The following is a 16305-nucleotide window of genomic DNA, read 5'->3' as shown; positions in this document are numbered from 1 at the left end:
ACCACCACCCCCTCCCCACTCTCTCTCTAGCTCCCAGTTTCACCATGTGAGATGCCTGCTCCTCCTTTACCTCCTGCCATGATTTTAAGTTTCCTGAGGCCTCCCCAGAAGCAGATGCTGGTGCAATGCTTCCTGTACAGCCTGCAGAACTATGAGCCAATTTAAACCTCTTTTCTTTATAAATTATCCAGTCTCGGCTGTTTGTTTATAGCAGTGCAAGAACAGACTAATATACAGCCTGACTGACACCTTGATTTTGAGAACCATTTTGAACTTCTGACCTCCAAAAGTGTAAGATAAGTTAACGTTGTTTTAAGCCACTAAGCTTGTAGTAATTTGTCACAGCAGAAAAACTAATACATTAATTTTAAAAATTCTTTTATAATCCCCCCACTATGTTTCTATTGACCAGCTTGCCTTTTAATCATGTCCTATTCCCTTTTCTGAACCACATTTCATAAACTGTTAAATGAAAATGCAGCCATAACCAAAAATATTCTACTTCTTCCCCACTACCCACCTTTTTGTTATTACCAATATTTGTTTAGCTGAGGGTTCCTATTTTACATAAACCTCACCCTCTTCCTAGTATCCCTGGAGCTTTTACCAAGTATCTTCTACTCTTTTTTGCTTGAATGCATGTACAAATGGGCATTCCTTTCTGCCAGCGCTGTCAGCATTCCCAAACGCAGACTGTCAGCTGTCTCCAGTATATTCGTCTATGGATGGAGCATGGTTCTCCTGCTCCACAACAAGCTGTCCTGCTCTGCTGTGGGTAAATGGGCCCAGAAATGAAATTACTGGCATCCCAGACTTGATCCTGAAAATGATGTGTAGTTTGAAATCCACTTCTCCTGTTCACACATAGCCACGCAGAAGCCACAATGACAGTGACATGTCTGGCATGCCCGACAGCATATTGGCTCTGGAGAAATGCCCAGTTGAAGCCCTGGGTAGGCATTTATTGTTCATGAGGTCTATGTTCTTTGTTTTTTTTATAGAGGGTTTCACTATGTTGCCCAGGCTGACCTTGAACTCCTGGGCTCAAGTGATCCTTCTGCCTCAGTCTCCCAAGCAGCTGGGACTACAGGTGTGCCTCATTGTGCCTGGCTAATCTACATTCTGTGTCATCCACAGATGACCTAATTTCCCGTTTACCCATCAGAGACTTAGAGACTTCCCTACCCAGGGGAGGAATGGGCTTCAAATTAAGCAAATCAGTATGCAGAGCAGCCCTAATTAAATTATACTCCTGTGGCCAATCCCACACTACAGAATAAACTATATATCGCTCATCAAATCATCAACTTGCACGTGAATGTACAAAGGACAAATAAACATAATATGTCTCCCGTATTCACTTCCAGGCCCCCCACGCTAATGGCTGGTGAAACCTTAGCCAGGTGGGGCTGTGAGGAATGTTTCGTCCCTTCCGGTTGACAGTGTCTTCTTTCATTCCATTGATTGTCTATGGCTACACTTCCTTGTCATCCTCCAGTCTGTCCTAGATGGCTCACCCCTCCACTAGGGCTCCAAATCCAATAGCAGAGGAGGCTTCTTTCTGGCTACAATTGCTCAAAGGTCATAACTTCCAGGCCCCGTATTCAGGAGCCTTAGCTCTCCTGGTTGTTACAGGCTACTGCGTGAGTCTGTGCAGATGTAGATGCTGAGATGAGAACTCTGTAAAAGTTGGCAGCCCAGAACCCTGAACCAGCCCCATGCTCTGTGATGCTTCCCCACCCCAACCATCCCATCTGTCTCACATGTGTTGTATCTCTAGGAAGAAACTTCTTGTCCTTAGATTTATGTTGGCAAAAATTTCCACGCTGAGTACAACTTGGAAAAGGGTCTGTGGAGAAGAAATAATAGACTCTGTGCTATTTCTTGTGTTTTGACACCAAGCCTGTCCTGGAATCACCTGGAGGACGTACACAAACACACAGTGCCTGGGCTTCACCTGGGACCAAGCAAACCTGAAGCCGTGGGGGTGGAGGCAGACACGGACATTCTCATAAAGCTGCCCAGGTGACTTTAAAAAGAGCCAGTGCTGAGAGACCAGTGCAGGGGCGAAGTCTGGGGAGGGCAGAGATATCTAAGAGCAGTGAGGTGCAGGGGCTTCCCGGCCTGGAAAGGCACTCGGATGAAGCTCCCCCTAGTTCAGCTCCCCCGGACTGCACCTTCATCCTCTGCTTTGCCCCCAACTCCGGGCAGGCAGCCCCGGTTCTCATGACTTTGTCTCCTGCTCCACTCACCCCTTTACACTGGTGACCTTGTTTTCCTTCTGGTTCTGGCTTCAGATATGACTATCAGCACAGTTGCACATGCAGGTTCCTGCCTGCCCAGCCCCCACCCCAACCCAGCCTCCCAGGATCCTGCATGGCAGCCCAGGGTTACTGCCGGGGGCAGCCTCCCGCTTAACTGGGAGGGAGAACTCAGGAGATTGTGGATCATTTCCCTCAGAACCTCAAGGACATCTCGATGAACCTGCAAGGCCTAAAAGATAGGAGGAGAGCATAAGAGGTTTGTTGAATGAGAAAACAAACATAAACTCAAAAACCTAATTTAAATCATTGATTTCAACTTGATCCTCTACCCAAACTCTTACCAAATGTGCTATCAAGTGGCTAATATGATTGCTCTGGACTTCTTTTGAAGATATGTCACCAAGGGGGAAAGAAGACATGGGGTGGGGGCTGGTGTACACAGCAGCTATGGGTTATTGGGAGAACTGGAGTCTTTTCTGAATTAAATACAAACATTTGAAGGTTTAGGTTAAGTGGGGACGGTGGAGTTAGCTGTACGTTCTGTCGAGGTCCTAGCTCTTGTTCTGGGTGATGGTCTTGCAGTCCTTATTACATTAAAGAATAAAACAAAGAGCCTAATCAGGTAACAGCAGGCCAGATGGGACCAATGATGACAGTGTGCTCTGAAGAAAGGTTGGTGATGAATCCATATACCAGTTTTGTGGACCTGAGGTGCAGAAAATGGAGCATGGGAAAACATTGCAGTAGGCCAGGTCCCAACTGGCCATAACAAAGTCTTTGCTGAGGGGTAGAGAATTGGGCTTTGATATGGTTTGGATCTGTGTCACCACCCAAATCTCATGTGTAATTGTAATCCCCATGTTGGAGGTGGGGCCCAGTGGGAGGCGATTGGATCATGGGGGTGGATCGTTCATGAATGGTTTAGTACAGGGGTCCCCAAACCCTGGGCCATGGGTGGGTACTTACTGTGTTAGGAACCTGGCCACACAGCAGGAAGTGAGTAGCAAACGAGAGAGCATTACCACCTGAGTTCCACCTTCTGTTAGATCAGTGGTGGTGTTAGATTCTCACAGGAGCTTGAAGCCTATTGTGAACTGCACATGCAAGGGATCTAGGTTGAGAATCTAATGCCTGATGATCTGAAGTGGAACTGTTTCATCCTGAAATCATTCCCCGCCCACCCACCAGTCCGTGGAAAAATTGTCTTCCACAAAACTAGTCCCTGGTGCCAAAAAGGTCGGGGACTGCTGGTTTAGTACCATCCATTTGGTGCTGTTCTTGTGAGAGAGTTCTCACAAGATCTGGTTGTTTAAAAATATGTAGCACTTCCCCTCTCTCTCTCTCTCTCTCCCTCCTGCTCTAGCCATGTGAGACATCTGGCTCCTTCCCCTTCTGCCATGGTTGTAAGTTTCCTGAGGCCTCTCCAGAAGCAGAGGCTGCCATGCTTCCTGTACAGCCTGCAGAATCATCATGAGCCTAGTAAACTTTTCTTTATTGATTACCCTGTCTCAGGTATTTCTTTCTTTCTTTTTTTTTTTTTTTTTTTTTTGAGACAGAGTCTCGCTTTGTCGCCCAGGCTGGAGTGCAGCGGTGCCATCTCGGCTCACTGCAAGCTCTGCCTCCCAGGCTCACACCATTCTCCTGCCTCAGCCTCCCAAGTAGCTGGGACTACAGGCACCTGCCACCATGCCTGGTTAATTTTTTGTATTTTTAGTAGAGACAGGGTTTCACCGTGTTAACCAGGATGATCTCGATCTCCTGACCTCGTGATCCGCCTGCCTCAGCCTCCCAAAGTGCTGGGATTACAGGCGAGGTATTTCTTTATAGTAATGTGAGAACAGACTAATATGGAGTTCCTCCCATTTGGCGCCACCGTGTCAGCCAGAGGGGAACTGGCAGGAGGTTTGAATGATGCGGCCTCTGTCAAGCTGGCTGTGACTAGGGAGAGCTTCCAAGCTGCGTGCGTCAAGAGGAGGCATGCATCTGTGCCTGAGAGAAGCTGGACGCAGGCTCCAAGGCCTGAGTGACTGTGTCCTGCAGAAGTTCACCCCAGTTGGAAGGCCCATTTAGGGGGGACATGGAGAAGAAGGTGCCAGCAGGATGGATTCAGACGTCCTGGTGCTGTCGCTGCTAAGGCTTCCATGCCTGGAGCACTCAGAACAGTCTCAGCTGAGCATTTATAGACATCATCTCATTTCCTCCTCCCAACCCACACAGAAGCCAGGTTTTATGGGTCCAGAATTGTATACAATTTGGGGAGCCTTTTTGGAAAAGGAACACATATGATCTAATACAAATAGACTGAAATAAGAGGAAAAAAAATAAAATACTTTCTTTAGAAAGGAAAAGGAACACCAACATACCAACATGAAATTAGGTACAAAAGCAGGTCTTTAGAAGCGAGGGCTACCTAAGCTTTAGCTTCATTCACTTCACAGTACATTTGGCTCTGGGGACGGGTATCATCACTCTCATTTTAAAGGTCAAGAAATTGAGGCACATATTGGTGAAGCGATTCACCCAATGTCAGACAGTGGGCAATGAATTAGCTAGGATTGTATCCCAGATCCGTTTAGTGTCACCCAAGTTAGTAGTAACATCCAATGACCTCTGATGGCAGTGGTGATGGGTGCCCCTGTTCTAGAAAGAATGTGGATCTAATTTGCATCATAAAGTGATTGATGCCATTAGCTGTGTTTATGCCATCAGTTAGTCTGTGTTGATCCAGGACGTATTTTGTGCAGGTGGGGACCCTGGGAAGTTAGCAGTAATGGAGACAAGCTTGGGATGCTCTCCAGGTATTAACACCACTGCCACCGCCACCCCTGGCCATAGAACACTGCACAGGGAGAAAGCAACAGAGCAAAACAAGCATATTGCATTTCTCCAGCTGCTCCGGAAGTCGTTGGGACAGGAACCATGTGTGTTTAGGACAACACCTCCATAAGCCTTTGGAAGCAGAAAACAAGAGCCTGTGGGCTTGAGCTGGAAGAAGACAACAAAGAAATGCTAGACCACCTTACGTTAGAAAAAAGTGCCCTAGTGGGGGCCAGAAAGGCAGAGCAAGGGAAGAGAGAAGGAAGAGGAGAAAGGGATAACAGCGGGCAGGGGAAATGTGGCAGGATGTACAGCCCAAGTAGACATGTCCAAGACTTGAAAAAACCGGATTGTACTCAGTTTGTACTCCTGTGCTTTGATAGCATAAATCTCCTCCATAGCCCCAGAGTTTCAGCACAGCTAGAACACACACAGGGGTCTTGAATGCAAGGGCTGTGTGAGGGAGGGATTGTGTGTGTGAGGGCCTATGTGTGTAGTGAAGTGTTCGTAGACAAATGTTCAAAAGAGGATGCTTAGATCATTACTGATGCCCTGTGTTGTTAAGAGTTTATCATCTGTGAATGGAAGGGCTTATAACAGGATAATGACAGAAACGTGAGTTTAATACACTTTTTAAAAGATGTTTCCTAGAATGCTGTATACACAGTGTGCTGAACAATATTATTTCAGTGAACATAGGTCATGTATATACTTGTGTATGTGAAAGTATGTATGTGGGTGGGAGTGTGAGTGTGTTGCGTGTATGTGTGTGAGATTGTGCATGTATGAGTGTGTGTGAGTGGTGTGTGTATGTTTATTAGTGTGTGTGTGAGCATGTGTGTGTGTGAGCGTGTAAAAGTGTGAGTGTTGAGTCTGTGTGCGTGTCTGAAGCTGAGGTCAACATCTGGGCTAGATCAAAAACCTAACTGAGGAAAGCATAGTGGAGTGGAAGCAAGAAATATTATGCCTGGGGCTTCACCAAAATCTAAAATTGGGCACTGGTGGGGTGGGGATTTGAGATCCTCTCCTCTAGGTCTTGGAGGGCAGATGGTCCCCTCTGACATCCAGGTTGGAAAGGGGAAAGTAGCACTACTGAGCATGCCCTGGGCCCCGGTCCCCATGGCTGTGCCACATGCATTATCTCATCTGCTTTCCCCACAATCATACGAGATGGGTATTTTTTTGCCCACTTGGTAAAGAAATCAAGGCTCAGTCAAAGAGGTTAAACAACTGGCCAGTAGTGAACAGCTGTTAAGAACAGGATTCCTCTGATGTCACAGCTCCTGCTGATTCCCTGCTTCCCCTACATGCCGCCCAGTCCCACCTTGCTGTGATATCCCTCCCACTTCAGTCCATTTCCAGAACATTTGGCATAGGCAAGTCCAAGACAATTGGCTGGCAGTCCCTGTGTCTCCGCAATGCAGTTGCCCGGCTCAGTTTCCTCCCACAATCTCCTCTTCGTTTCCTCTTACCCCTTTCCCTGTCAGGGCTCTCATTGAAGCCAGTGGAAAATTACTGACCTAGTCATTGGCTCCCGCATCTTAAATGGAGACATTACTGCTCCCTGCTGCCCAGATTGTCCCTGAACTCTTGACCAAATGTGTGGTAGCTGCTTTTAACTGTGACCTCACACATCAAGTGAAAATGCTAGAGACAAATACATATTACTTTTTTTCCCTGCGTCTTCACAGAAATTGAGAGAAAAACATTTTAATGGAATTGATTAAATAGATGAGATGAGGTTTTAAACACTTGACCACAGGTAAAGTAAAACCCACGGTTGTGCAAACTCATTTTAATGTGTTGGCCATCTGACTTCCACCAAGTCATAGCTACTTGTTTTTTCTTGGTAAAGTGCAAAATAGCTGTCAAGCCAGATCTCTAGGTGATAATAAGCATCCAATTATCACTAAAAATGGAGTCTGATCCAGGAGACCTGCCAGTCCTTGGCAATTCAAGTAGAACTGTACATGCTGGTTCAGCTACACTGAAGAAGGGAAACAAATAAAAATGGTGATTTACGAGTGCCTCCTTTGTGACAGTCACTGTGCTAAGCATACTACATTCATAATCTTATCCTATCTGCAGAGCAGGGTGGACACCATTGCTATCCCCTTTTTGCAGAAGAGGGAATTAATGCCCAAGGTCACAAGCTTATATGTGTCTGGGCTCATCCAGTTCTTCTCCTCCTTAACATAGGTCAGAATGGCACTTTCCTGACCCTTTGATGTTAGTAACGTGTCACTTCCAGGTAAAAGTAGCTTCCTCATCTGCAAATGAAAATAGTGTCTATCCTATAACCTGTTTGGAAGATGTATTAGCCTGTTCTCCCATTGCTATAAGGAATTACATGAGATTTATGTATGAAAAGATTGATTTCTGAAGAAAAGAGGTTTAACTGACTCACAGTCCCACAGGCTGTATGGGAGCTATGGCTGGGAAGGCCTCAGGAAACTTACAATCACGGTGGAAAGTGAAGGGGAAGCAGGCACATCTTCATAAGGTGGCAGGAAGGAGACAGAGAGCAAAGTGGGAAGTGCTACACACTTATAAACAACCAGCTCTCATGAGAACTCACTCACTATCATGAGAATAGCAAGGGGGAAGTTTGCCCCCATGATCCAGTCAATTCCCACCAGGTCCTTCCTCCAACATTGAGGATTAGTTTAATATTAGATTTGGGTGGGGACACAAATCCAAACCATATCACAGGATTTAATGCAATAATATATATACAATAATGTATATAAAAACATACAGGATAGTACATGGCTTAATATATGTTAGTTATTATTTTAATGATAACGATTACATGATGTTGCTACTTGAGAATCTTCAGAAGCTTCCTTTACTTATTAAGTCATGACCAAACTTCTCAGTCAGACATTCCAGGCTCCAATTCCTCACTGATGCTTCTGTCATGGTTCAGGCAAGCTCTGAGATGAGGCTACGTTACTTAGCACCTGGACTGTGTTGGGTGGGAGGAATAGGAAGATGAAGGCAGGAACCAGGACCTGAGAAGACAGGAGCTGCTTCAAGTAGCTTGGCCTCGGGAGTGACCCATGATAGCAGTGCCTGCCTCAGCTAACCCTTAAGGTGGCCCAGGAGTCTCTCTATTCAGCAGAAAGAATACAGCTATTGGAGGCAATCCTGGCAATTAGCATTGGTCATTGTGCCTGTTGTTGAAGGCAAAGTTTATTAACCATTTATAGTGTTGGATTAAGACATATATATTGGAGTTTTTGTTCTGGGCAAGATGGAGTAAGCACACCCTACCCTGTTTCTCCCACCAAATGCAACAATGAACCCTGGACAGACTACACTGAACAGCTATCTAAGGACAATGACAAGTAAACAGGAGCAGGTGAATTGGGGAAAGAGATCAGAATATGAAGTACCATCAAAACCACCATGAATTGCTCATCTTTTATCCCCTCTGGTATCATCTGGCCTGGACTCATTAGTCTGACCTGGATGTGCACACCAAAAGCAAGCAGGGCTCTAAAAAGAATCCTCACTTTCTGGTCCAAGGTGGTTATGGGGACACATAAGAGTCATAAGAAGTGGAGAAAGTCCCTGGTTTTTAAATCTTTTTTCCACTCTCTCCCACCCAACCCCCAGGTAATCCCATAGTGGCCGCAGTAACAACAATGGCAACAGCAGCCTGGAGAGCACTGAAATACTTGGGAAGCGAGTCTTCCCTCCACTAGAGAAGCTGTGGTCCCAAGAGGGTGGGACAAAATACCATTCCCTTTTCTCTCTCTTTGTTCATACACTGCCTGGTGGGACAGACTGAAGTATAGCCATGAGATGTATGCAGCAAGGTAGGAAAACTAAAGACTTGGCTTTCTAACCAGAGGACAAAAAAAAATGGGGCTTCAGGGGGCCAAAAATGCCAGAATAATCTCAGAAAGGAGAGAGCTCAAGAGAGCAGTTCCATGTGAACTCCGAGGCTTACGTCTAAGCTGCACATGCTGTGAGAACTGAACTGTGCATGAGACTATGATCCAAACCACCAAATGGCCACTGGGCAACATACACACAACACGTTCCCATAGCACTGCAAAGTCTTTGAAAACTGAACTGATATTAGAACCACAGTCCACAGGAGAACTGGAGTCTGGAGCCTAATTAGATTGATTGCCTGCAAAAACAAAACAAAACAAAATTCAAAATTCGCTTTAGGATTTAAACAAGACATGGATCCTCATAATATAATATTCAAAATGTTCAGGACACAATCCAAAACTACTTGACATATGAAAGACAAGAAAAACTTCAACTTATAGGGAAAAGAACAATCAACAGATGCCAACTGCAAGATGACACAAATGTTGAAATTATTAAAGATGCAAAGGCAGCTATTATAACCATATTCCAAGAAGTAAGGGAAAATTCTCTTGAAACAAAAGTCTCAGCAAAGAAATAGAAGATACAAAGAAGGACAAAAGAGAAACTTTTTGGAACTGAAAATTACAATGACTGAAATAAAATATTGCCTGGATAAGATTAATAACAAAATAGAGAAAGTCAGTGAATTGAAGATTGAATAGAAATTATCCAACCCGAACAAAAGGAAAAAATTAAAAATTAATGAACAGAGTATTGGAGGCATGTGAGACAATACGAAAAAGTCTAATATTCATATTGTTAGAGTTCCAGAGAGAGAAGGGGAAGAGTAGGATGCAAAGAAACAAACAAAACCCAAAGGAAACCATGCCCAGATGCAGCGTAATTAAACTGCTAAAAACTAAGACAAAACATCTTGAAAGCAGCCAGAGAAAAATGATATTTTATATAAAGGGAAACATTGACTTGAATAACTGTGGATTCATCAGGAAAAAATAGTAGGCCAGAGGAAATGGAATAACATTTTTAAAGTGCTGAATGAGAAAAAACTGTCAATCTGGAATTCAATATCCAGTGAAAACATCCTTCAGGAATGAAGATGAAATAAGGACATTCTCAATGAATGAAATCTGGAAGAATTCATCACTAACAGACATGTTCCAAAATCAATACTAAAGAAATACTTTTCCTCCTAAGATGCGGAACAAAGCAAAGATGTTCTGGCAAAGGAAAAATGAAAGTAATGGGGAAACAATCAGTGGTTGCCAGGGGTTAGGGGTGGGAGATGTGTGACTACAAAGGGAAAAATGAGAGAGTTTGTGTATGATGAACTGTCTGTATGCTATTGTGGTGGTGGTTACAGGAATCTAAACATATGTTAAACCTTATCAAACTGTTATGCCCCAAAATAAAATTTAAAAATAAAGCTAAAATGATTGTGTATTTTTTTAGTGGCTTAAAACTACACAAGTTTTTATGTTATAGTTAAAAGTTAGAACATGGGTTAGAAGTTCAACACAGGTCTCTCCGGGATAAAAGCAAGGTGTTGGCAGGGTTGCATTCCTGTATGGAACCTCTAGGGGAGAATCCCTTTCCTTGTCTTTCCCAGCTCCTAGAGCCATTGCATTCCTTGGCTCATAACATCTTCCTTCATTTTCAAAGCAAGCAATATCAGGCCAAGTCCTTCCCACATTGCCTCACTTTAACCTCCTCTTTTGTCCCCCTCTTCTGATTCTTCTTTTTTATTGAGGTGAAATTTACACAAAATTAACATTTTTCATGTCCATTTTAAAGTGAACAATTCAATGGCAATTAGTACATTCACAATGTTGGGCAACCACCACCTCTATCTAGTTTCAAAACATTTTCATCAACCTGAAAGAAAACTTCATACTCATTAAGCAGTCACTCCCCATGTCCCCTACCCCAGTTCCTGGCAACCATCAATCTGCTGTCTGTCTTTATGGATTTGCCTATTCTGGGTATTTTGTATAAATGGAATCATATGTGACCTTTTGTGACTGGCTTCTTTTGGAGGTTTTAATGGTTCATCCACATTGTAGCACTTGTAAGTACTTCATTCCTTTTTATGCCTGAATAATATTCTATTGTATGTATACACCACCATTTGTTCTTCCATTCATCCTGTGTATTCATCTTTAAAATAAAACTTTAAAAAACTTTATATATGATGTCTCACCCAAGACCAATCAAATCAGAATCTCTGAAGGGTTAGAATCCTGAGTGATGGTACTTCTAGATCGCCAGGGTTGAGAATCTTTGCTTCTATATAATGTTTTTGTCATCAATTTCTGCATAAGAAGCCACCCCAAAATACAGTGGATTAAAGTAACAATGATTTTATTTTATCATGATTCTACAATCTGTACCAGGCTCAGCTCTGTGGTTGAGCAAGTAACAGATCCAATCCAGACGCTGCTAGCTGGCTGGTGGTCACTCGTGAGTATATTGAGCCAATGGGTTGACTTAAGTCTGGATTCAACATGTAATGTGACAGTTGGGCTTCTGTCTCTCACCATGTCTCAGGGCCTGTCCCTCTCCTTGATGCTACTCTACGTAGTCTCTCCAGTAGAGTAGCTGGACTTCCTACACAGTGGCCCAGGACTCCCAAAGCATAGGAGCAGAGGATGCCATGACTCTACATCCTCATCCCAAAATGGACACAGCGTCATTCCCACCACATTCTACTGGCTAAAGCAAGAAGCACATCCAGCCCAGACTCAAGGGGGGGCCTACACAAGGGCATGAATACCTGGAGATGTGGGGAGGGGGATCATGACTCACTGGGGCCACCAATGTAATGGACAACCATAGGCAACCTCTTGCGCAATGTTAATATATTTTCAGTAAAACCAAATAATTCACACATATAAAAGAAAATAGATGTCCAATGTACAGTAATGTAACTATAGTTAACAATGCTGTATTGTATACTTGAAATCTGCTAAGAGTGTAGATCTCAAGTGTTCTTACCTAATAAAGTGGTCAATTCTGCAAGAGGATATAAGGATTTTAAATATATACGCACCCAACACTGGAGCATCCAGATATATAAGGCAACTATTAAAGCTAAAGAGAAAGATAGGCCCCAATACAATAGTAGCTGGAGATGTCAAGAAAGACTCTTACCAAAAAAAAGGAAAGAAGGAAGGAAGGAAGAAGGAAAATGCTGACTATGTGAGGTAAAGGATATGTTAATTAGCTTGATTGCAGGGATCATTTTGCAATGTATACATATATCAAAATGTCGAGTTGTACATCTTGAATATATGCAATTTTATTTGCCAGTTATACCTCAAAAAACCTGGGGGTTGGTGGGTGGGGTAAAGGGAAACATATTTTACATACAAATGATAAAACGAAGTGGATAAGTAAAGGCAGCACATGCTTACTGTCCTTGGCATCACAGTAAGTGAGATATTAACATTTTGAAAATGTTAGTTATATTAGAACTGATTGCTGGTGACCCTGGATGAATTCTGAACTCCTCCTCAATCAAGTGGACTGCCACATTCTGGAATTTTCTGAACATTGAATGGTGAATAATTTTTAAGATTGATTTTATCTACTCACCTGTTTCCAGCTAATCACAGCCCTGGGTGATGTCACAGGCCTGGCAAGGGAGCATTTTTATTTCACTTTTTAAAAAACCAACAACAAGCACGGAAATGAGCTCTAAGTCCTCTCTCTGTCTATGTGCAGTGAGAACAGGGCAGTTCTAAGAAGGAAAATGATGGGTGACATTCTCTACAGGGCTCTGCCCTTGTTATGGGATAGGGTCTCCATCCTGACCTGCACTGGAGGAACCTGGAAAAGAACTGAGCCAGAGGGCAGTGGGAAGACAAGAGAAGGAACTGAAGCTTCCCCTCAGCGCCACAAAACTCATTTCAAACTAGCCACTAAAGTTCTGAAAACGCCTCAACCTCCCGTGAAAATCCTACCCCAGTATCCCCTGTATTGCTATGAGGCTCTTCATTTGCCTATTACACGAGATGGGCCCAGAACCTAAACGGAAGTGATGCCATGCTTCCCATTCACTTATTCAAAAAATAGTTCTGGAGTCTCTATGATGTGTCAAGTAGCTAGGATTGTAGACGTGAACCAGACAGATGACTACAACCCTTATACAACAAACATCCAGCAGGATAGAAAGAAAATAAATACATAAAACAATCAGACGGCCAAACAGATTAAAACAGAAGGAAGCGCTGGCGTTCCCTGAACACACCTGCTCCCTTATATACAGGGGCATTGGTATGGACAAGGACTTAACCGACCTCAGTTGGCTCATCTGTTAAATAGGCTCCCAATAGTACTGACTTCATGAGGTTGTGAGAATTTGCAAAATAATGTCTATTCAGTGGGATGACTGCAGTCTCAAATAGGGTATATGATCAGTAACTGCTAGTTACTCTAATGATTAGTAGCAGTTTCTGGAGAACTGTATTTAGAATTGCTTCAAGATTCAGAGAAGTCCCCTTAGCAAGTATGAATTCCTCTCCCTCCACCCCACTGACTTCATGCTCTTTTCCAATGTATCAAAGCATTGACGATTTTATTAACTTTTAAGCTCATTCCTTTCTACTGAAACTCCTAAAGACCAGCCTCCTCATTAAAATAATATAACCCTTTAAAAGCAAATAAACATGATCCTTCTAGTGTTTACACTAGGAGTGGAGTGTAGAAAGCCCTTGGGATCAGAAAAACCTAGATTTGAAAGCTGGCTCTGCCAATATTTGCTGTGTGACCATGGGCAAGTAGCTTAACCTCTCTGAGCCTCAGTTTTCCAATCCATAAAATGTGACTAATAACACATGATATTCAGAGATGATATGAGGTCAGCAAAATACTTTTCATTAAGGTGGCTATTTTTGTTATTAATAGGTCACGTAATTCAGGATCTAAACAAAGGTTTATTCTGGGAACTGAGTTAAGCAAGCCATTTAAGCAAGAAGGCTGCACAGCACTGCAGTGGAAATAACCGACGGGAAGACAACCATCCTCCCAACCCTTTCATTGTGCAAGACAGGGGGATCCCCAACCATGGAGTTACTGAGGGTTCAGAACAGAGGACCCTTAAATAGCAGTAGTCTGACCACCACATTTTCAGATAGGAAGGTAGAATTGCTCCAGGCCACAGGCCCATGGAAAGCTGTCAGGTCCCCTGAGTTTGGGTTGTCACTGGACTTCTGTAAAAACACGTGAAGGCCCCACAAACAGTTACGTGAGTAACAAAGGGGCCACCAGCCACCTCAGCAGCAGACGGGCAGGTGGGTGGCAGAAAGCGGCAAGGGAAGCCTGACCACGCTGAGAAAAAAAGTCAGAGCATACCCTGAGCAGGGTCTCGTCTCAGCACTAGGAACATGTGGCATCAGTGGGGTATACCTGCTAAAACGGATGCACTGATACAGGAACACTTTCATTAACTGAAGTCCATAGTTCACATTAGGATTCACTCTGTGATATACAGTCCCATGGATCTTGACAAATGCATAATGCCATGTATCCACCATTCCACTATCAAACAGAATCATTTCACTATCTAAAAATCCTCTGTGCACCACCTATTCATCCCTCCCTCCCTCCCTGATCCAAGCCCCTGTAAACCACTGATTTGTTTTTACCAAATACCCAGACTTCAAAGAGATGATCTTTTTATGATCTCTATAGTTTTACCTTTCCAGAATGTCTGGAGCTCATTTCTTTTTTCTGCTGTATCATATTCCATTGTCTGGATGTGCCACGTTTTGTTTATCTATTCACCTGTTGAAGGACATCTTGGTTGCTTCCAAGTGTAGGCAAATATGAATCAGTGTGCAGGTTTTTGTGTGGGCAAAAGTTTTCAACTTATTTGGATGGTTATGTTATGCCGTCCTTGCTTACTGCAATCAGATTGTAGTAAGGAAAAAGTTGTTTAGCAGGAAAGTCTCTTTCAGAGGAAGGAAAAGTCTTCATTGAGCAGAATGCCTTGATGGGCTGTGTGACTGTGGAAGGACAGCCTGGGAGCATGGCCACTCAGGCTGGAAGCAGGTAAAACATACACTTTAGCATCCAAACCAGGACACTTTGGGGGTTAAGAGTGGACACTATTAATATCACTGGAGCAACAGAAATAATCTTGTTTTATTCTTGTAAACTTTGGTATAATGAAGCCAAGAGTTGGCTAAACTTAAGTACATTTTTAAAAAAACTCAAAACACAAAAACATAAAACAAGGTAGGTGGCTGACTTTAAAATGACCAGCCATATTGAATGTTGGTGAGGACACAGAGCAACTGAAACTCTCCTACACAGTTGGAGAGAGTGTAAGATGGCACGACCAACTTGGAAATCAGTTTGACAGCTTCTTAAAAAGTTAAACATACCTCTACAATACAACCCAACCATCCCACTATAGGTATCTATCAAAGAGAAAAGAAAGCATGAAACCCAAAGACTTGAATGCGAGTGTTCACAGGAGCTTTATACAGAGCCAAAACCCAAAAGCAACCCAAATCCACTAGTAGATGAATGACAGATGAACTGTGGGACTTCTATACAGTGGAATACCACTCTGCAGTAAAGACACACTATTGATACACACAATAACAGAGAAGAACCTCAAAATCATACTGAGGCCGGGCGCGGTGGCTCACGCCTGTAATCCCAGCACTTTGGGAGGCCGAGGCGGGTGGATCACGAGATCAGGAGGTACAGACCATCCTGGCTAACATGGTGAAACCCCGTCTCTACTAAAAATACAAAAAATTAGCCGGGCGTGGTGGCGGGCGCCTGTAGTCCCAGCTACTCTGGAGGCTGAGGCAGGAGAATGGCGTGAACCTGGGAGGCGGAGCTTGCAGTGAGCCCAGATGGCACCGCTGCACTCCAGCCTGGGTGACAGAGTGAGACTCCGTCACAAAAAAACAAACAAACAAACAAACAAACAAACATACTGAGTGAAAGAAGCCAGGCAAAAAAAGGACATACTGTATGATTCCATTTGTATAAAACACTAGAAAATATGAGCTAATCTTTTTTTTTTTTTTTGAGACAGAGTCTTATTCTGTTGCCCAGGCAGGGGTGCAGCTCACTGCAGCCTCAGTCTCCCAGGATCAAGAGATCATCCCACTCAGCCTCCTGAGTAGCTGGGACCACAGGCATGCACAACCATGCCCAGCTAATTTTGCTTATTTTTTTTGTAGAGATGAGGTCTCACTATGTTGCTCAGGCTTGAACTCCTGGATTCAAACAATCCTTCCACCTTGGCCTCTCAAACTTCTGGATTATAAGTATGAGCCACTGCATCCAACCAGTACAAGCTAATCTGTATAGAGAAAGCATATCACTAGTTGCCTAGGGATGGGATTGAGGGAAG

The 16305-nt window shown here is 43.6% G+C and overlaps 1 long non-coding RNA gene across 1 annotated transcript; it reads left to right on the top strand.

Annotated features, from left to right (window-relative positions):
- The first annotated feature begins 4995 nt into the window (after nt 1-4995).
- LOC129489140 (uncharacterized) lies at nt 4996-10356 on the top strand. Its single transcript, XR_008659913.1, has 2 exons — nt 4996-5062; nt 8703-10356. It is a non-coding gene; the product is annotated as an uncharacterized lncRNA (long non-coding RNA).
- The last annotated feature ends 5949 nt before the right edge of the window (nt 10357-16305 follow it).

The sequence above is a fragment of the Symphalangus syndactylus genome, chromosome 9 (genome assembly GCF_028878055.3).
Source record: "Symphalangus syndactylus isolate Jambi chromosome 9, NHGRI_mSymSyn1-v2.1_pri, whole genome shotgun sequence".
In the NCBI taxonomy this organism is placed as follows: domain Eukaryota; kingdom Metazoa; phylum Chordata; class Mammalia; order Primates; family Hylobatidae; genus Symphalangus; species Symphalangus syndactylus.
The sequence above is the reverse complement of the archived record's forward strand: the minus strand, read 5'-3'. Positions and strand labels throughout refer to the sequence as shown.